Source organism: Chiloscyllium punctatum, chromosome 41 (genome assembly GCF_047496795.1).
Source record: "Chiloscyllium punctatum isolate Juve2018m chromosome 41, sChiPun1.3, whole genome shotgun sequence".
Lineage (NCBI taxonomy): Eukaryota > Metazoa > Chordata > Chondrichthyes > Orectolobiformes > Hemiscylliidae > Chiloscyllium > Chiloscyllium punctatum.
The window spans coordinates 55364661-55387021 of record NC_092779.1 but is presented as its reverse complement, the minus strand read 5'-3'; the positions used below and the strand labels follow the sequence as shown (position 1 = coordinate 55387021).

At 41.0% G+C, this 22361-nt stretch overlaps 1 pseudogene; it reads left to right on the top strand.

Annotated features, from left to right (window-relative positions):
- The first annotated feature begins 1016 nt into the window (after positions 1–1016).
- On the top strand, positions 1017–22132 carry LOC140465083 (Ig heavy chain C region-like; annotated as a pseudogene).
- Positions 22133–22361: the final 229 nt, after the last annotated feature.

The following is a 22361-nucleotide window of genomic DNA, read 5'->3' as shown; positions in this document are numbered from 1 at the left end:
ATTACTGTAATACTCTCTAATTTAACCAAACATTCCTGATGTACCCAGACTATTACATGCAACGGTTTAGACGTTGAGGATTAAAAAAACAACTTATGTACTGTCTTGTTCTAGTTCATTAGATGCTCTTTCAAAAGTTTACCTCGATGTTATGTATCACTGCGGACTCACATTTTGTTTCTCAGGCACACAGCTTTCCTTTACTCTGCATTTTAGGGTCGGAGCAATTTGAAAAAAAAAGATGCAAGGAGAGACATTCTGCAATGTAAGGAGGTGCTTCTAATCTCCGAGTCCAAACTGTTTAGTGACACACACTCACATTCTGAACATAATCACTTTAGACATGCTCCATATTAGGTTGCCGAAATTGAATTTAGAAACGCAGATTAGAAATGGTATGTTATTTTGTAATGTGAGAGAGACTTTGAGTGACAGCAAAAATAAAGTCCTTCATTTTGTTGGCTAATAATATTATTGAAGTTCTTTTTAGCTTTATCTGCTTGTGGTGGAATGTAGGATTAAAGGGAGTTAACTTCTAATTGAATATTCTAAATATAATCACTTTGGACACGCTCTGTATTCAGTTTCCTAAATTGAATTTTGAAATGTTTCATATGAATTACATGTTATTTTGTAGTGCGACAGAGACTTGCAGTATTCAGGGAAGAAAAGCTCAACTGTTTTATTAGCTAGTAATATGTTTGAACTTTAATTTTAGTTTTATCTGCTTGTGAATGAATGTAGAAATAAAGGGAGCGAACTTCCAGTTTAATTTGTTTTTTTTAAACAAAATACATGCAACTATCATGTGAAACAGACCTGAAGCTACTCAAATTTACTTCCAAAGAAGCAATACAGCAAAACAAATATCCCAAGATGTGTATGTGTCCATGTTTAAGCAGAACCTCATGTAAAGACATGATCCCATGTGTTCGGGCTGTACAAGCTGATACCAGGGTCCAGTCTCAGCCTCCAGCAGGAAACCAACAGGCGGAAGCTGTAAACCTGCCCCTTTCCGATGGCCATATAAATCCTGGGCACTAGACCGTAATTCAACACTCCTGGGTCGGCTCTGTTTAGAAAGATCTTGACAGAACCGCTTCCCACAAGTTATCAGAATGATTGTGTCGACAATTTTTCTCAGTTTATTCCTTACTTTCTTATCATGTGAGTATTTTTTGTTCAAGTCTGTCTTTGTCACTGTCTCAATGTTAGTCTACCGCAGGAATGTAAAAGACTCAGCCGTCATTTCGTCAGCATTAATGCTCAAGGTTTATTTGTTTTCTTTTTTAAAGGTGTCCAGTCGGAGATTGTTTTGACCCAGCCAGAGGCAGAGACTGGCCGTCCCGGAGGCAGCCTGAAACTGACCTGTAAAACCAGCGGCTTCGATCTTAGCAGCGACTACATGAGCTGGGTCCGACAGGTTCCCGGACAGGGCCTGGAGTGGCTGGTTAGCTACTATGATTCATCTAGCAGTTACTATGCAGCAGCGATTAAGGGTCGATTTACTGCGTCCAAAGACACTTCAAACAACATTTTCGCGTTGGACATGGGGAACCTGAAGATCGAAGACACCGCCATCTATTACTGTGCAAGAGACCACAGCGAGAGGAACCAGGGCTGGACCCGTTCAAAAACAGCTCGAGTGAACATCTTGTCAATTCCAGCATAAACTGACGGTCAGTACGAGTTTTAAATACAATTATACCAACTGCGATCTGAAGCAGACCTCAGGCTGCCTCTTACAAAACTATCAAAGAGGAAATGTACCATTTAAACTAGCAAACTGGTGACACAATGGGACAATGTTTTGGGCATGTCATATGTACTGCTAACACTTACATCAATTAAATGCTCGGTCAAAATATTGGTTTTAATATATCTGACAGCTCAGGAAATCACTGCTAATTGTTATGTCAACTATAGCATTAATTCTAAACATGATCAGTACGAAATGGCTCTTTCAAATGAAAATTCAGACCTAGAGTAAAGAACAGAGAATGAGTGTACTGGTCTCCATCATTGTGATACTACAGTGGGTCACAGTGTTGTGCACAGCGACATCCTCGTACAATAACCACTGACATGTGTTTATCTCAAATTGGTGATTTCTACCATGGCAGGAGCGATAAGTAATGTAAGATACAATTTAAATGCAATCCAGGAGTGTTAGTTTGTACAAATGTATAATTTTTTTCTACCTTCTTCGTGTTGATTGTCAAGTTAAATGCAGACCAAACCTGGAAAAGTATTCCAAGCTTTCAAAATACAATTAAGAGTAAAAGCCGAAATAATGCACCAAATCATTTTTAGAGGAGTCTGAATCACTGCTTTCTAGGAAGTGATGAAATTATCTGCATTTTACAGTTTACAGTCTGTCATAGTATTTGACACAACGTGTCTCACAGTGATATAGCTGGAATGACACTGCAATTATGATCAATACAAAAACCTATTCAGCCTCCATTGTTTGAAACTAGTCAGTGATTACTTCTACAAAGCGTCTTAACTTGCAGTGCAGTATTAGTTCTGTGGGGTTTAATGCCAGTATCACTATTTAATTTGTAAAAATGTTGGGTAATTATCAATACACCAGTTGGGGATTTTAAGAATCAGCTTATGTGTTACTTTGTGAAGTATAAAACAGTATTAAAATTTATCAAGAATGATCAGAATTCACTAGCGCAATTATGTGATGAAGATTTATCGTGACTTTATTTTGCCTGTGGTTCTGAAAATTTAAAATGATGGTAGATTTTTGATTTGTTCTATGCAGAGCTGGTTATTGTGTGACCCAGTCCAGAGAATGTAACACTGTGATGGTCTTGATTACTGGGGCCAAGGGACCATGGTGACAGTGACTTCAGGTAAGAACTTTGAACTTTCTTAGTGACTTTTTAAAAAACTTTCTATTCATGTGACTAATTTCTGAATTAAATGAAACTCAGATTCTGTACTGAGTTTGGTTTGGTTCGGATTGATTTTTGTTCAGACTGATTATAGACTTTAGCTAAGGCTCAGCAAATAGTTACAATGGGGATGATGGAGTCAGTTGCTCGGTATATCTCTTTTTTTGGTCAGATGGGCATTCTGTGTGGCTGGGTTACTTGTCTCTTAATCAGTCAGCTATAAATAATGTTTAATGTCAGTGACACCCTGACTGTGAGTTTTATTATCAACAACAAATGCTAAGAATTTAAAGATGTTCAAAATATTACCAAACATGATTAAAATATGTTAAAATATCATTATTCATTTCTTGAATATATGGTCTTACCCTGATTATATTTTCTCATTTATTTTGTTATTTTTGTTGATGACAAGCAGGTTAGAAACTGTCATAAAATTTTCTTGCGGTGCTATATTGCATTCTGTTGATTAGATTCTGAGTTTGTTTTACTTGATTCTGTTGAATTGAGTTGATTGGATTTTGGCTTTGTTTTAGTTGATTCGGTTGAACTGTGTTGATTGGATTCTGACTTTGTTTTTACTTGGTTTTGTTGAATTGTGTTGATTGGCTTTTAAAATTGTTTTATTTGATTCTGTTGAATTGAATTGGTTGGATTCTGATTATGTTTCATTCAAATCTGTTGTTTTGAGTTGATTGGATTCTGATTTTATTTTCCTTGATTCTGTTGAATTGAGTTGATTGAATTCTTATTCAGTTTGTGAAATTGATCAGCGTTTTCATGTTTTCTGTAATTGGTGTTTTCTTTCTGGTGAGGAGATTGTCTCTCTGGATTACTGTTCATTACCAATATTTGTGAAGTTCTTTTGTTTTTCATGAATCATTTCTGCATTTGTTAAACTTATGACATATTGTTCTCTGCTTGATTGAAAACATTACATCCATTTGCAACGGTCTGAAAACCAACTTAAGGCAGAAACCCAGAAGGGTGAGAAATGAAAAAAAAACGAGTTTTAATGCATTGACTTTTTAAAAAAAAAACTCAGTTCTAATTGTAAACTAACTGAATTTTGTTTTGAGTTGCCTCATTCAAAATAAAATTTGGGACTAAAATCTGAAACTGCAGAATTGATCAGATTATGTAATTGAAACTAACTTAAAATTATAATGCGATAATATTTGTCCATTCAGTAATTTTGTTTTGACCATGAAGTGATTAATCAATATATGCTTTCAACCGCTCTACTGTGTGCTGCACAGGATTGTCACGATCAAGAAGGGTGTGCAGGTTGGAAATAAATTGAACTGTTGCCAGAAACGTTACAGCTTTAAGTGTTAAGTCCCCTCACAAACAAGGTTGCTGTTATGACTTGTTATTTCTATTCAATTTAATCATTAGTTTGCTGGATTCTGAGCAGCTTTGTTAGACTTCAATTTGGGTTTTTTTGTGAGGTTACATCATGTTCTTGGTTCTGTTGAAAATGTTTGCAGAGCCAGTTCTGCTGCAAACACACCATGTTGTGATCTGGTGATCGTTCATCTGTTGAGGAGGGACTGTGCTTGGGTAACATTAAATGTGTTATATTTGGGAAACCGTTTCTGGTTTCTACATTGTTTTTGCAATCTTAACACGGTTGGTGACAGTGAACCGCTTCAGGTTCCTCATTCAATGCAATCAGCATGCGAGTTGAAATTTCATAAAGCCTATTATTAAGTGAAAGGCAAATCACAAAGGTTTTAGAAATGAAGGGAAAACAGATACCTTCGGGCGCCATTTTTACTTAAAATAAATAATTAAGGATTAATCTAATCCATGCTTTACAATCCACATTCAGATCTCCACTATCTAGTTCAATCAAAAGGTCTGTCTTTAAACAGTTTACAAGTCATAGAGAAATACAAATAGAATTTCAAAAGTCTAATGTTCTAATAGTTCTTGCTCTTGAGCAAAAATGCCATGACTGTGTTATAATTGATCATGAAACACCTTTCAATTCCGCTGTACACTAAATACATATTTTTCTGTCTGGAAAAGATCATTGGCAAAGACCATTTGGAAATTCTGCTCAATTCTATGAAGAACAGATCAGTTTCACTGCTTTGATCAGTTTCACACGTAACTTCAGTTAATTCATTTTTATGTCCCTGATTAAACTAGATTTGCAGAATAAAAATAAAACATTAACTGTATTATTTAATCTGCACAGTGCTTTAGGTGTTCCCAATCTGTGCATTTTAAATAAATAGTTACATTTTACAACAAAATATCAAGTGAAGAGTCATTCTTTCGGAAACAACTGCTATAGTGAATTATGTGACCAAGGCCAAATTTCGAATTAATTAAAATAATCCACCCATGAACTCACAGGGCAGCATGGTGGCTCAGTGGTTGGCACTGCTGCCTCACAGCGCCAGGGTCCCAAATTCGATTCCACCCTCGGGTGACTGCCTGTGTAGAGTTTGCACATTCTCCCTGTGTCTGCGTGGATTTCCTTTGGGCGCTCTGGTTTCCGACCACAGTCCAAAAGATGGGCAAGTCAGGTGATTGTGCAATTTAGCACAGCCATAGTGTTCAGGGATGTCTAGGTTAGGGTGCATTAGTCAGGGGTAAATATAAATTAGGGGGAATAGGTCTGGGTGGGCTACTTACTGTTCAGAGGGTCAGTGCAGAATTGTTGGGCCAAATGGCCTGTTTCCATACTGTAGGAACTCTACTCTTAAATTCATGGGAGTACTTGCTGCAAACGCAGAGAATTCATTTTACATCGATGTGTTCAGATGTATGCCGAGTTCACAAATTTGCAGAAGACATGAACTAGAGGATAACGGAGCACATTGTTTATTCAGACACTGAAAATAGAGTAATATTTATTTTAATTAATATACTTGACCGATTTATTGCAATGTAGCGATCGGAAGGAATCTGCTCACATTAGTTAAGTGTGACAATCATTTAGATTAGATTTCCTGCAGTATGTATCGGGCCATTTGGCCCAACAAGTCCACACCGACGGTCTGCAGAGTAACCCACCCAGACCCATTCCCCTACCCTATATTTACCCCTGACTAATGCACCTAACACTATGGACAATATAGCATGACCAGTTCACCTGACATGCACATCTTTGGATTGTGGGAGGAAATCCACACAGACACAGGGGAGATTGTGTAAACTCCACATCGGCAGTCACTCAAGGCTGGAACCGAGCCTAGGTACCTGGATCAGTGAGGCAGCAGTGCCCAGATTTACTTAGACATCTGTTAAAGCGGGCAACTCCAGACAGAAGCATGTTTTCAATTCATACCTTTTTAAACATTTTCGTCCATTAAAAGCAGTAAACAAGAAAATGACCTTGCCCTGATTCCTTCAACAGAAATGCTTTCCACACTGGAATGCAGTATTGACTTTATGCAGTGCATGCAAAATCTCCACAGTTTAAGGAACGTTTTAAGAATATGTAAAAATAATTTAGAGAATAATCCATTTCCTCCGGATCTGTGCTTTAATTGGTGATATGTCCCACCTCAATAATTTTGTTAAATACAATGACTTATTAAGTTTATTAACTCAGTGGTTATTTATGTTCATTGTGAACACATTCTTGTTCACATTAATCCACTGGTTAGTTCCTCTGATGAATGTTCAATTACAGTGACGTGAGGAGTTGAGCAGTGTATCCTCTAGGATTAAGTCTGTTGTACAGTTTGTTTCAGTGCTATCTCTGACTAACTTGTCAACGGTCCTGACCATTTGTAAATTGTTCAGTTCGGATACCTGAATCTCAGACAGTTCAATTTCATCTCGCGCTTCAAAACCACTTTTATCGGCCAGAAATACAATATTCGATTAGGTGCCTCAGAATTGAGAACCCTGACTAAGTTGTTCCAAATCAGAACGAACATTTCAGGAACAGAAGGCAGTTAGCAAGAGTTTTGAAATTGGTTGTTGGCAACAAGAGATATTTGATTGATCAAGGCAGATGGAAATATGCTGTATACTTTCTTTGTGCCTCAGTTATGCAGGACATGTTTCATGGCACAATGTAGCATCAGAATTTTTTTGCATCTTATTATTTGAAAACCTATTATCAGCTTTTAATGTCACTGGCAACGGTCATATTACACTTCAAAACATTTTAATCTTTTTCAAACTAAGTAGACCGTCTGGTGCAGTAACATTCACAGGGGAAAGAGGAAGGGAGTTCGAGGGTGAAATCCAGTGACAGTGAATTGATGGCAATTCAATTCCTAGTTTTATTCCTTTGTAGTTCCCATAGAGTTTGAAGAATTTGGTGCTGCTGTCAAAGTATTCTTGGATAAATGTTGAAATGTTACTTTCATTGTACAAACATTCTGGAACAATCCCTGGTGTTGGAAGGTGTTAATAACTAACATGGTTTATGTACTGTCAAAACAGGTGGGCTGTGTTCTCCGTGATAGTGTCAAGCTCATTGTGTTCAGGTCTGTTGTGAAGTTGTTGTAGTGTCCCTGATTCTGCGCCAGGTGGCCTGTGTTCACTTACAACCTGTTGGAGAGGTATGTAACACCATCTCTTATCAGGTTACTTCAGTGCAAGAAAGCAGATTGAAATGTTTGGGTGTTTGTTGGAATTCCACTCACAGAGGCCAGTGAAATCTATTCAATCGCTGTCCTGACTTGTGTCTCTTAGATATTAAACAGAATTTTGGCAGTTAGCAGCTTTTTCCAGATCAATATTTGTTCACAAGCTTTTGGGCATCGCTAGATGGGGTTAATGGAGTAAGTGCTCAAAGAAATCCCAGCTTTTGATTTGCTGTTCTAACCATATCATTTATAACTAATCCAGATTGAATCATTTTCGAAGCATATTTGATGAGATTATGTTTAGACTGTTTTACTTTATATTAAACCAGTGGTGTAGCTGAATTTGATTGTTCAGTCCGGTGGGGGTTCCGCTGAATCCAACACTTGCAGCAGATGGTGATAGCTTTGCAGTTGGTCTTCAATTGCTATCTCAGACCATCCAGTCCCTCTGCTAAGAATCCTTTTTCCAACAGGAGTCAAGCCAACGTAATCACTGTTTATCTCAATGGGTGTGAGCTCTTGTGCCAAAAACATGAAAACAATTTGGTGAAGAGGGGGTCTCTGGGTGCGAAAGGTTAACCTTGCCTTCTCTCCACAGGAGCTGCTAGACCTGCTGAGTTTCTTCAGAAATTTCTGTCTTTATTTTGGTTTTCTAGCATTTAAAGTTTGTTGTTTCATTGAAAAAAGTTCTGTTCGATTAAACACGTTCTTCAGAGAAAAGATGCATTTGAACAAATTGCGAATGTCCAGAGATATTAAATATCAGGGAATCATTGAATTTGAGCGCCCTGATCTCGAGCTGGAGTTTCACAAGAAACTATTATGAAGTAACAACCCACTCCAGAGTGCAGTGGCTGCTGTAATTGGGTGGAAGTTATTTTGATCACTCAAATAGAGAATGTCAATGATCTCGTTCCAAATAATCAACAGAAGTTTTTTTTTTAAAAGCATGTGTGAAACAATTAATTTGTTGAAATATTTTAATAAAAAGTGCTCACTGCCAGTGCTAGCTTAATGAATGACACAATGATAGGAAGGTAGGAGCAAGAGGAGGGCACCCAACCCCTCGAGCTGTTCCACCACTTACTTAGAACATGGAGCATCTGTGAGTTAAATCCACAGGTCTCCCTTTGGCTAAAGCTCTTTAACACCTTTGATTAACAAGCAAAAACTATCCCAGATTTACTGATTCGACTGCCCATAACAAAGGGAGACACCATTTCTGAAAGATATTTCTGTGAGTATTTAAAGTGACACATTGAAGCTGGAATTAATTGCTCATGAAATTAAGCTTTAAATCTCTGACAATTTCCAATTGAAACATCCCAATCGTCATATTTCATTAATTTAACACTATAATTCCCTGGAATAAAGAAATATAATGTGTGATTGCCTTGCTAAAAATGAGGGATGCTTGATTCCTATTATATGATTAAGAAATAGCTCTGTTCATTCAGTGAAAACACAGTCAAATCACACAAAAGGAAACCATGTCATCTTGTGTAGACACACAAGTGCCTCAAATAATTTACAATTCTTCCAGTGGTTGTTTGAATCTCTAGACAGGTGTGGAAGTGTCAGACTTTTTATATTGCCTTGAGAAACCAGTTGTCATCAGTCTATTTGAATTGCTGGTTTGTGTGGTATTAGCACATTCAGAGCGCTGGTCGGAAGTGAGTCCCATGGCTGTGATTGAGGAAGAGGAAACGGGCAGGGAAATAATTGAGAGTCAAGTTGAAGTCTGATTTGGAGGAAAGCTTTCAGGAGAAGCATTTACATACATGTGCGCCCTTATCCTCAAGGGTCACAGTTTTGGAACATGCTGCCGAAGGGACATGTCAGCATGCAAAATGGAAGCCAAAGAAGGCCCCTCGGCCCCTCTAGAAGGCTATTCCATTCATGGGATCATCATTAATCTTGCTGCTCACCAGTCTTCCCAACACACCAATAACATTGAACCTGATTGTTTACTGTTCAGCAAAAGAATGGTGAACCTTTGGAATTCTCCACCACAGAAATTGATTGAGGACAAAACATTAAATGATTTCAATAAGGAGATAGATTCCTTTAATCCTTAAAAAAATGCTACAGATATGTGGGAGAAAGGGAAACAGGCTACAATATTGGTTGAAAGCCATGAAAACATTGAATGGGACATGGTTTGTAGGTTTGTAAGTGTGCACGTAATGCCAAAATTGGTGGTATAATTGGCAGTGAAAGTTATCTAAATGTACAATGAGATCTTGATCAGCTGGGCCAATGGGCTGAGGAGTGGCAGATGGAGTTTAATTTAAATGAACACGACGTGTTGCTTTTTGAGAAGATAAATCAGGTCACAACTTACAGAGTTAATGGTAGGGCACTGGGTAGTGATGTTGAACACAGGGCCCTGAGGGTCCATACTCATAGAGTCTTACAGAGTTAATGGTAGGGCACTGGGTAGTGATGTTGAACACTGAGGACCCTGAGGGTTCAGACTCATAGATTCTTGAAAGTGTTGTCTCAAGTAGCTAGCATGTTGAAGGTGTTTGGCACATGTACCTTCATTGGTCAGAGCGCTGAGTGCAGGAGTTAGGGCTTCATGTTGTAACTGTCCAAAACATTGGAATGAACTGCCAGAGGAAGTGGTAAATGCAGAGATAGGTCCGACATTTAGAAGACATTTGAACAGCTACAGGAACAGGATAGGTCTGGATGGATATGGGCCAAAGGCAGGCAAGTGGAATTAGTTTAATTTGGGAACTCTGGTCAGCATGGATGAGCTGGACCAAAGGAACTGTTTCTGTGCTGTACGACTTTATGACTCACTGACTTTATGGTGGATTAGGCTCAAAGTTGGAAGATGGTGAGCAAGTGAGGGGCTAGATTGGGCATGTGGGAGAGTTTGGGCTGGTAGGCTGTGAGGTGTTGACTGGCTGCTGGGTAAGCTTGCATGCACTCTGTCTGGCAAGGTGGCATCAAGGTAAATGGTAATGGTCACAGGATAATTTGTTTGAATTGTGCTTGATAGGTGAGGGGTAGTTTGAACTGAAATGCAGGAGGTCTGTCTTTGCCAGGCTGGTTTATGGAGAGGTGGGCAGGATGCCAGGCTGGTTAGTGTAGCGGTGGGCAGAGTGCCAGGATGTTTCAGGGGTGGAAGGTCACTGTAATGAAGTGACAGGTGGACGTGTTGTCAAAATGCAAAGCTCGGAGTCTGGCAAAATGGTAGGTTGTAAAGCACAGATGCGAAAGGAGCTAGGATGCAATGTGCACAGGTTGACTTGGCTAAGATGAGAGGTCAGTGATCAAGGGCTGAGGTCATGTCTTGGGTAGTGGGCTTTTGTCAGAGGTTGTGAAAATGATGGTGCCAGGTCCAGTCAGGGCCAGATTCACCATGGGCCAGGTGCAGGGCAGCAGGAGTGTAAATGAGTGAAAGGAATTGAGATCATATGTCCATCTGGAATATAGAATATAGAACATTACAGTGCAGTACAGGCCCTTCAGCCCTCAATGTTGCGCTGACCTGTGGAACCAACCTGAAGCCTATCTATCCTATGCTATTCCATTTTCATCCATATGTTTACCCAATGACCTTTTAAATGCCCTTAAAGTTGGCGAGTGTACTATTGTTGCAGGCAGTGCGATCCATGGCCCTACTTCTCTCTGAGTAAAGAAACAACCTCTGACATCTATCATCTATGTCCTCTCCTGCTAGCCATCACTATTCAAGGAAAAAGACTTTCACTGTCCACCCTCTGTTTATCTTTTATGTCTCAATTAAGTCACCTCTCAACCTTCTTCTCTCAAACAAAAACAGTCTCAAGACCCTCATCCTTTCCTCATTAAACCTTCCCTCCATACCCAACAACATCCTGGTAAACCTCCTCTGAACTCTTCCAAAGCTTCCACATTCTTTCTATAATGTGGTGACCAGAACAGTACACAATACTCCCAAGTGCGGCCACACCAGAGTGTTGTCCAGCTGCAACCTAACCTTGTGGTTCTGAAACTCAGTCCCTCTATCGATGAAAGCCAACACAAAGTATGCCTTCTTAACAACTTTATCAAACTGGCTGGCAACATTTAGGGATCTATGTACATGGACACCGAGATCTCTCTGCTCAGCTACACTACCAATATGGATTGTCTTGGATGTGTTTCGTGTGATAGGGGTTGTGTGTTCCGGACATGAATGGGTGTATAGCACGGTAGGGTTTGTCAATGAGTGGAAATTTAGGTCTAGACAGAGTAAGTGCAGTGGTTAGTCTGAAAGATGAGGTTTGGTGATGAACTGCGTGTCAATTTGATAGTTATTAAAGTGAAAGATTACTAGTTCATTTCTCAAATCATATTTACGTAAATTCTCAGCTGTAACACTCCAAAATCTCTGAACCTTAATGGTCCTCCATTTTTCAGAGGCCTCCAGAATTCAGATAATTGTAAATTAGATGTTTCAACTTCCAGACAATTGACATGAGTTCAGCCGTGACAGCCCTCCTCCCAGTCCCAGTGCTCAGCTCCTGCCTGTGCTGCTGCTGCAGTGACCTTCCTCCCAGAGAGAACATTCTGCCTTGCATTGATAAGTGAGGAAGGCTCACTGGAGCTGATTTCCAAGTATGGGGACGGCACACACGAGGGGACACAACCTTAAAGTGAGGGAAGATAGGTATAAGACAGATGTCAGAGGTAGTTTCTTTACTCATTGAGTAGTAAGGGTATGGAATGCTTTGCCTGCAACGGTAGTAGATTCGCCAAGTTTAAGTACATTTAAGTCGTCATTGGACAGGCTTGGATGCTGCCTGAACTGCTGCGCTCTTTCAGCACCATTAATCCAGAATCGGATTTCCAGCATCTGTAGTCATTGTTTTTACCTAGGCATATAGACGTACACGGAATAGTGTAGGTGGGATGGGCTTCAGATTAGTATGACAGGGCAGCGCAACATCGAGGGCTGAAGGGCCTGTATTGCACTGTAATGTTCTATGATTCACTCTGATTTCTCTCTAGGGGTACTGCCAGCGGTTGGGTATTTCCAGCAGCACGGTACCTAGTGGGACAGCACGCTGGTTCCGTGGTTAGCGCTGCTGCCTCACAGTGCTAGGGACTCGGGTTCCATTCCAGCCTCGGGTGACTGTCTGTGTGGAGTTGGCACTTTCTCCCCATGTCTGTGTGCGTTTCCTCCCACAGTCCAAAGATGTGCAAGCTGAGGGAATTGTAAATGTTGTGTTCAGTGATTGGGAGGTTAGGTGCATTAGTCAGGGTTAACTGTAGCATAATAGGGTAGGGGAATGGGTCTGGATGGGTTACTTTTCAGAGGATGGGTGTGGACCTGTTGGGCCAAATGGCCTGTTTGCACACAGTGTAGAATTTTGATGAATCTGCATTTCCTTGGTTTGTATTTTGTGAAACGTCTCTGCTCTTTACAGCAATCTAGTGAAAGTGTCAGTTGGTGAGATCTTCAAACAGTTACTGGGGTGGGATTAGGATGTTCTTCTTCCTAAATTATATGGCAATGGTCAAGGTCAAGGGCATGTTTCTAAAGAGGGAACCAATGATCATGATCAGTAACTGGTAGGAAACAAAAATAAACTCCAGTCATGCTGTAGACTCAGTGGGAGCATACTGGCAAACGTTTACAGCTGAGGATACATTTGAGTAACTGATAAGGTCAAATGAACAGAAACTAACATGCTCAATTGGTCATTCCATTGTAGAGACACCGTCTCCCCCCACGCTTTATGGCCTGGTCTCCTCCTGTCAGGAGCACGACACCAGTTCTGTGATCTTTGGTTGTTTGGCGATGGACTATTCCCCTGACGTCACCAAAGTAACCTGGAAGAAAGGAGGGGAGTTAATCAAGAATGGATTGAAGACTTACCCATCAGTGAGAAACAAGAAGGGAACCTACACCCTGAGCAGCCAGTTAACCCTGCCCGAGTCAGCGGTAGATTGCCCCAGCAAAATCTACTGTGAGGTTCAACACAGCGGGTCACACAAGAGCAAAGAAATGCCATGTCCAGGTACGTGTTGTGGGAACTGAGATAAACAGAGCATCTGGGATTAATATGAACAAGGCATTATTTATAACCGTTTTCACAGAATCACCTTATACAGCACAGTAAAAAGGCCCTTTGATCCATCCAGTTCATGCCTATCATTAACAGCCACCTAACTATTCCAGTCTCCTGTGCCAGCACATGATTCATTGCTTTGTGTGACTTGCCCTTGCAAGGATACTTCATACTTATTATGGGGGGCTCAGTCTCTACATGACTTATAGGTGCTGAGCTCCAGGCTAACACCACTCTCTGTTTGATTTTGTTTTCCCCTGAGATCCACTTGGAAGCTCCTGGCCTTACCTTCACCCTGTGCCCCTGAGGCATTGATCTCTCCATCAAGGGGAAAGGTTTCATCCAGTTGACCCTGTCTATGCCTAAAATAATTCTAGACATCGTGATAATCTTCTCCCTAATTCTCCTCTGTTCCAAGGAAAACCCCTGTCTATCTAATCTAGTTTCATAACTAAATTGATATGTGGAACTTGTTCAAGGAGCAACTATTGAGTGTCCTTGATAAGTACGTACCTATCAGGCAGGGAGGAAAGGGTCGTGTGAAGGAGCCGTGGTTTAATAAGGAGTTGGAATCCCTTGTTAAATGGAAGAGGGCGGCCTTTGTAAAGATGAGGCGTGAAGGTTCAATAGGGGCGATTGAGAGTTATAAGGTAGCCCGGAAGGACCTGAAGAGAGAGCTAAGAGCAGCAAGGAGGGGACATGAAAGGTCCTTAGTTGGTAGGATTAGGGAAAACCCTAAGGCTTTCTATAGGTATGTTAGGAATAAAAGAATGACTAGGGAAGGAATAGGTCCAATCAAGGATAGTAATGGGAAGTTGCGTGTGGAGGCTGAAGAGATTGGGGAGGCGCTGAATGAATACTTTTCGTCAGTATTCACTCAGGAACAGGACATTGTTGTCGATATGAATACTGAGGCACGAATAAGTAGAATGGATGGCTTTGAGATATGTAGAGAAGAGGTGTTGGAAATTCTGGCAAGGGTGAAAATAGATAAGTCCCCTGGGCCTGATTGCATTTATCCTAGGATTCTCTGGGAAGCAAGGGAGGAGATTGCAGAGCCATTGGCCTTGATTTTTGTGACCTCTTTGTCTACAGGAGTAGTGCCAGAGGACTGGAGGCTAGCAAACGTGGTTCCCTTGTTCAAGAAGGGGAGTAGGGATAATCCTAGTAACTATAGGCCAGTGAGTCTCACTTCTGTTGTGGGCAAAGTCTTAGAGAGAATTATAAGGGATAGGATTTATGCACATCTGGATAAGAATGATGTGATCAAGGATAGTCAGCATGGTTTTGTGAAGGGCAGGTCGTGCCTCACAAACCTTATTGAATTCTTTGAGAAGGTGACGAAGGAGGTAGATGAGGGGAAAGCGGTAGATGTAGTATATATGGATTTTAGTAAGGCGTTTGATAAGGTCCCCCATGGTAGGCTACTGCAGAAAATACAGAGATATGGCATTGAGGGTGAGTTGGAGGTTTGGATTAGGAATTGGCTCTCTGGAAGAAGACAGAGGGTAGTAGTTGATGGCAAAGATTCATCTTGGAGTGCCGTCACTAGTGGTGTTCCGCAAGGATCTGTTCTGGGACCATTGCTGTTTGTCATTTTTATAAATGACCTGGAGGAAGGGTTAGAAGGTTGGGTGAGCAAGTTTGCGGATGATACGAAAGTCGGAGGAGTTGTAGACAGTGAGGAAGGATATGGCAGGTTACAGCGGGATATAGAGAAGCTGCAGAGCTGGGCAGAAAGGTGGCAAATGGAGTTCAATGTAGCTAAGTGTGAAGTGATTCACTTTGGTAAGAGTAATAAAAAGATGGATTACTGGGCTAATGGTAGACTACTTGGTAGTGTGGAAGAGCAGAGGGATCTTGGTGTCCATGTACACAGATCTCTGAAAGTTGCCACCCAGGTAAATAGTGCAGTGAAGAAGGCATATGGCGTACTGGCTTTTATTGGTAGAGGAATTGAGTTCCGGAGTCCTGAGGTCATGCTGCAGTTGTATAAGACTCTGGTGCGGCCGCTTCTGGAATATTGTGTGCAGTTTTGGTCGCCATACTATAGGAAGGATGTGGAGGCACTGGAACGGGTGCAGAGGAGGTTTACCAGGATGTTGCCTGGTATGGTAGGAAGATCCTATGAGGAAAGGCTGAGGCACTTGGGGTTGTTTTCTTTGGAGAAAAGAAGGTTTAGGGGTGATTTGATAGAGGTGTACAAGATGATTAGGGGGTTAGATAGGGTTGACAGTGAGAACCTTTTTCCGCGTATGGAGTCAGCTATTACAAGGGGGCATAGCTTTAAATTAAGGGGGGGTAGATATAGGACTGATGTTAGGGGTAGGTTCTTCACTCAGCGAGTCGTAAGATCATGGAATGCCCTGCCAGTAGCAGTAGTGGACTCTCCCTCTTTATGGGTATTTAAGCGGGCATTGGATAGGTATATGGAGGATAGTGGGTTAGTGTAGGTTAGGTGGGCTTTGATCGGCGCAACATCGAGGGCCGAAGGGCCTGTACTGCGCTGTATTGTTCTATGTTCTATGTTCTAAAACCCTCCAACCCAGGCAAGATCCTGGCAAATCTCACCAATACTGCCTTCAGTGTAATCACATTCCTTCGATAACATGCATACAACGCTTCAGTATGGCCTAACCAGTGTTCTATTATGTTCCAGTATCATCTCCCTACTCTTCATTGTCAATGTCTAGGCTAATAAAAGCAAATATCCTCCCACTTTCTTAGCCTCTTTATCCAGACGACACAGAACTATAGGGGATTGATGGGTACATGCACCAAAGATCCTCAGGCCTTTCCAGGGTTCCACCATTCAAAACAACATACCTCACAGATTCTTCTGCCGAATTACATCACCTTACATTTATCCAGAATAATTTCCATTTGCAACTTCTCTTCACATACAACCAACCCTTTTATATCCTCTTGCGATCTAAAGCTATTATGCTTATGACTTACCAACATGACAGTTTTCATTTCATCTGTGAATTCACTGGTTAATCCTCCTAAATTTGAGTCTCAATCATTGGTATGTAAGCGAAATAGCAAGTTAATCAACACCAATCCCTACAGAACACCAGGAGACATAGATTTCCAGTCACGCAGACACCCGATGACTATTATCCCCTGCTGCCACCACTCAGCCAGTTCTAGATCCAATCTGTCAAATTAACTCAGATCCCATTGGCTCTGATTATTGCTATCATCTGGACATCAAGTTATCTCTATGAAAACTACTATCAAATTGTTACACATGACTTCCTCTCAATAAAACCGTGCTGAAAATTGTTGATTTATCTTCCAAATGAAAACTAATTTCACTTCTCAATAGTTTCCTTACCACTGAGACTAGCTTGACAGATCTGTGTTTTCATTATTTATCCCTTCCTTCTTCCTGCATAACAGTGGCTGATCTACACTCACTTGGCACAACTGCTGTGGCCAGACAGGAATTCTAAATTATTGTCAGCGACCCAACTATTTCATCCTTTGCATCGCTCAGCCACTTGGTATACTTTTCATCTGCCCTGGAAATATAACCACTTTTCATTCAGCAAGACAACACAGAACATCACGTCATGTGTCCTAATTTCTGCAAACTACATCACAACCCCCCTCCATGATTTCTGTCCCCACATTGTCCCTCTTACTAGTGAACACTGACACAACGCATTCGTTTTGACCACAACCTAATCCTCCGGCTCCACTTCAATAATAACACTTAATGAGCATTACTGTTTCCTGAATAATTCTTTTATTATGAATGAGCCTATAACTTTTAAAAATATTTTCCTTTATTTTGACTGCTATTATTTTCTCATGGTCCCTTTTGCTCTTCTAATTCCTTTTGTCTTTCAAACTCCCCCTTGCACGTTCTGTACTCCATACTAATTTCTATTGTTTTGAGATTTCGGTATAGACCGGAAGCCTCCCTTGTATCTCTTTATCTCACCCTCCATGCCCTTTGGTGTCCAGAGCCCACTACATTCTTGGTCCCATGCAGTGGCCTCCTAAGAAACGTCCTCCATGTGATTTTCCTATCTCTTTCTTAAATGTGTCACACTGTTCTGACTCAGATTTACCAAAAAGTGTCAGCTTCCAGTCCACTCTGGTCAAGTCATTACCTGATCTTACTAAAATTGTCCTTCCCCTTTTCAGAACTTTGGGCCAATTTCTATTCCTTTGCAGTACAATCTGAAATCCAACTGATTTACGATCACTGTCTGCAAAGTGCTCCACCATTGAGGTTTTACCCACTGGGTCGACTTCATTCCCTAAAGTTAAGTCCAGGTTCACCCCTCTCTTGCAAGGTCTGGATTAAAATTCTCAGTATTAAACACATACTTTGTTCAAATATTCTCCTGGGGACATTTTCAGAATTGTGCTCTCTCTAAATTTTTGACTAAATGAAGATCCAAGCCTATGGTGAGGAAGTTAAAAACCTCTTTTCTCATTCCCCTATTTAATTTACATGTCTCTGAAATTTGCCCATGTATCTGCACTTGGTCTTTGGGACCTATAGTAAGGTCTACCGTGCTGTCCCAGTAGTTATGTTTGCTGTATTTTGGTTTTGAAGAACTGTCCATTTGCCTTTGTTCGAGGAGGTCTCCATGATTTCATTTCTCTTTACAGCCTAAAATACTCTTGTCAGAATTGCGACAGAAGCAACATTCTGCACTGCACACCCCCCGCCCCCATCCTTTTCCATCTTTCCCTGTCTCACCTGAAGGCACTAAATCCTGGAATACTGAATAGCCCACTCCTGCCCGGTTCTCAATATGTCTCCGTGATAGCAACTGCATCATTTCCTCATTTATGCCGGTAATTCATCTGCCTTGTTCATCAGACTCTGTTATTAAAACGAATACCATCCAACATTGCTATCTCCCTTTTGATGTTACCGGTCTATAGTTTCTATGCCTCCTTGACTCTCTTGCTGTGTCCTATAATTTTAGCCTTTCACATTGCCCTGCTGATCTTTCTGTGTGGATCCCAGCTTCTCCAGCACTCTGCACAATTATGATTCTTGTATCCATTAACCACAAGAAACCTTGATATATGAGAACTGATTGTATTTGTTATGAAATTCATCAGATAATTCATGCGATGTGTTTCCTAAAGAGCCAGGTATTCTCCAACCAATTGTTCTCCTAACTGTGAGCTCCAGTGAAGAAATCGCAAGCAGCAAATTTGCAACCGTCGTCTGTTCAATCATCGATTTCCATCCAAAGTCGATCTCCGTGAGTTGGTTGAAAAATGGCCGACCCTTGGATTCTGGCTTCATCACGTCTCCCGTGTGTGAGGCAAACGGGAACTTCTCGGTGACGAGTCGGCTGATGGTCCCTTCTGGTGAATGGTTCAACAGCGCAGTCTATACCTGCCAGGTCACTCATGGAGAGAACATTCAAAGTAAAAACATCACCGCACTCCAGGGTAAGAGACACACACTGAGAGAGCTACAAATCATTCTGAACTCTGATGTGAATCAAACACGCTCATTTATCAGGCGTAGTAAACAGCATGGTACAGCTTCTCGTTTCCCAACATGCCACATATCTCATTTCAGTTTGAGTGTTACATTAGCATTGCTCATAATTCAACATATTGGCAAGTCAGAAAAGCATGTTTCCCCTCTGTTGAAGATAGATATATAGACAGTGAGCTTTGTTAAATAGTTTATTGCCTGACCATGCTGGGAGAGGCGTTCAGAGTGCTGAATCTTTGCCTGGTAGCCACTTCAAGGATAAGTTTGGGGGTGGAGGGGGGATATTGGAGAGATATGTGATTGAAACATAGAAAATACTGAGAGACTGAGGTCGAGTGAACGTGGAATAGGTGTCCTGGTCGGCCAGACTAGGACCCAAGGCCACAGTCTCAGGGTCAAAGGGGCACCGTTTAGAACTGAGATGGGGAGGAATCTCTTCAGCCAAAGGGCTGAATCTGTGGAAACTGTTGCTGCAGAGGGCTGTGGAGGCCAGGCCATTGTGTGTATTCAAGCCAGAGTTAGATCGGCTCTTGTTTAGTATGGGGAGAAGACAGTAGAATGGCTTTAGCCCAAAACGTCGATTTTCCTGCTCATCGGATGCTGCCTGACCTGCTGTGCTTTTCCAGCATCATTCTGATCTAAACTCTGGAATGGCCGAACAGCCTTATTCTGATTCTCTATCTTATGATGTTGTGGTCTCAAAATGACGTGGTTAAAATATGCAGTGACCCTTACTTGAAAATAAATCAAAATGCATTCAGTGCTTCATTCCCTGCTCAGGAATGACCTGTTGGGCTTGGACACGGTACGACATCGATTTTTATCTGGTACTGAGTTCTTTAACTTCATTTATGGGATCAGACCACAGACCAAGTGGGTATCACATTTGATGAACTGAGATAAACGTGATCTCACTGAGCTTCTTTAAGATGCTCTCTGTAATTAGTGGATGAGGCAGGAGAATAAATTCTGGTAAGAATGCTACAATAGGGATGAATGAACTAGGAACTCGAGACAGGCTGATTTAGCTTGGTTTGGGGTGGTGATGTTTACACAGTGAGTAGTGGATGTCTATAAAATGAGTGTACATTTCCATCGCGCTTGTAGATTAATTTAAGATTAACTTTTGTTTGTTTGTTTTTTCTCCCCTGCTCTATGAAGAAATTTTAAAAATGCAGCTTGGTAAATAAAGTGAAAGTACAGACCAGTCATGAACTCACTGAATGGAGGGAAAGACTTAAGGAGATGGGTGTCCTTCTCGATATCCAATGCTGTACTCAATGTCTTGTTTTCAGATCTACTCCAAACACAGCCCACGAGGAACAATGACATAAATTAGAGAATTACATCACATCAATAATGCAAAGTATTTTTGATCACGTTACATATAATGAACAGAATTTCCATGGATGTTCACTGCTCCTGTAACACTTTAGAACTCTGCAAAGAGAATAATTATTATTTATTATAATTTGTCTATAATTTAGGATGTGATTTGGCAGTCAGTGTGACCAGCAGCACTTGCACCTAAGGGTTATGAACATGGAAATGAACTCATTATATTCAGATTACTCTTGTCACAAGTATCAATAGATGCTCTTTAGTGAGAGACAGACTCTGAAAGAAAGGTAATTCCATGGGTTACATGATGGTATCTTCGATGATTTTACTTTTTTCACAGGTTTCACTTGTTACAAAGCCAGTGTTCTTTCGGAATAATTACACAGGGTATGTCCTAAGTAATCACGTTTCACAAATCAAAATACATCAACAATAGTAAGCATCATTTCAGCAATAGTTGGAGGTGCCATTTTGAAGGTGGTGTCTTCACCCTGTGAAGAAGTAATCTGAAGATTGGCTGTTTGTATCATAAAGGGGCATTTTTCATTGACTTTGATTTTTCTTTCATAGAAGGTGGCGAGTGCCACCCTAACACCGTTAAAATCCTCCCACCGCCAGTAGAACAAGTCTTACTGGAGGCGACGGTGACGTTAACCTGTGTTGTGTCCAATCTTCCTTCTGGAGTCAACGTGACCTGGAAACAAGAAAAGAAGCCTCTGAAAACAGAGATTGCTGACCAGCCTGGACAGAATCCCGACAGCGTGATCAGCAAATTAGACATTTCTACTGAAGCCTGGCTGAGTGGCGTTACTTTTGAATGTGTGGTGTACCATCAGAATCTACCAACTCCGCTGAAAGACTCCATCCATAAGGAGAAAGGTGAGCGGTGAGATTAAAGCACAAAGGATCTCATGTCTAATCCAGATCCAGTTACATCAATGGCAGGCTTTGATTTGTAACGAACAAACACTATTGGGAGTATTAATGATGCATCTGAAGGCAGGATAGCTAGGTAGCTGCTTAAGAAAAAGATGGGCCAAAGGAAATTATATTCTGATTAAGTCAGATAAAGTGGGAAGAAGCCAGGGTTTTGACGTCACCATCAGCAATGACAGTTGGACAGAATGTCCTTGTTGTGGGCTGGAAACATGGAGGCAACTTTCACATTAAACTTTACTTTTTTTTACTGAACAGAATGTGTACCATTCTGCTCCTTTAGAAAACGAAAGTGAATAAATCCCAAATTAAACATGGCGTATTTTAATATTTAGTGAAATTGTGATATTAGTTCAGGATTTTTTTGGTTGATTTATATTTGTCTCAAATATTCTGCAGTGATTAATCCGCTGGAGCCATCAGTGTCGGTCCTCCTGCCACCAACAGAAGAAATCTCCGCTGAGAGGTTTCTCTCCCTCACCTGTTTAGTGAGAGGTTTCTCCCCCCGAGAGATCTTCGTCAAGTGGACAAACAATGACAAGCCAGTGAATCCCAGTAACTACAAGAACACCGAGGTGATGGCGGAGAGTGACAACATCTCCTTCTTCATGTACAGCCTGTTATCCATTACAGCAGAGGAGTGGGCCAGCGGTGCTTCTTACTCCTGTGTGGTGGGACATGAAGCGATTCCACTGAAGATCATCAACAGAACAGTCGATAAATCCAGCGGTAAACCGAGTTTCGTAAACATTTCACTTGCACTGATGGACACTGTTAATTCATGTCAATAAAAATCTCAAAGTTGCATTTAATAATTCAACAAAAGTAATAAAAATTTGTTTTCCTCCACTTGTGAGTTAAATACTGAATTAGTTGTTTCTCACTCTGACTTACATTGCATCTGTGTAGTTAAAGTGGATTATTAACAGGTCTAGGACGAGTGTCTTGTGCAGTTAATGTTCTCTGCTCAGATACACCCTGGGTCAGAGACAGAGTAAAGATCACTCATTGCAGGATTCCGCCAAGTACCTTATCCATCCTAAATCCCTCTGTGACAAAATCTGACAATGTCCATTTT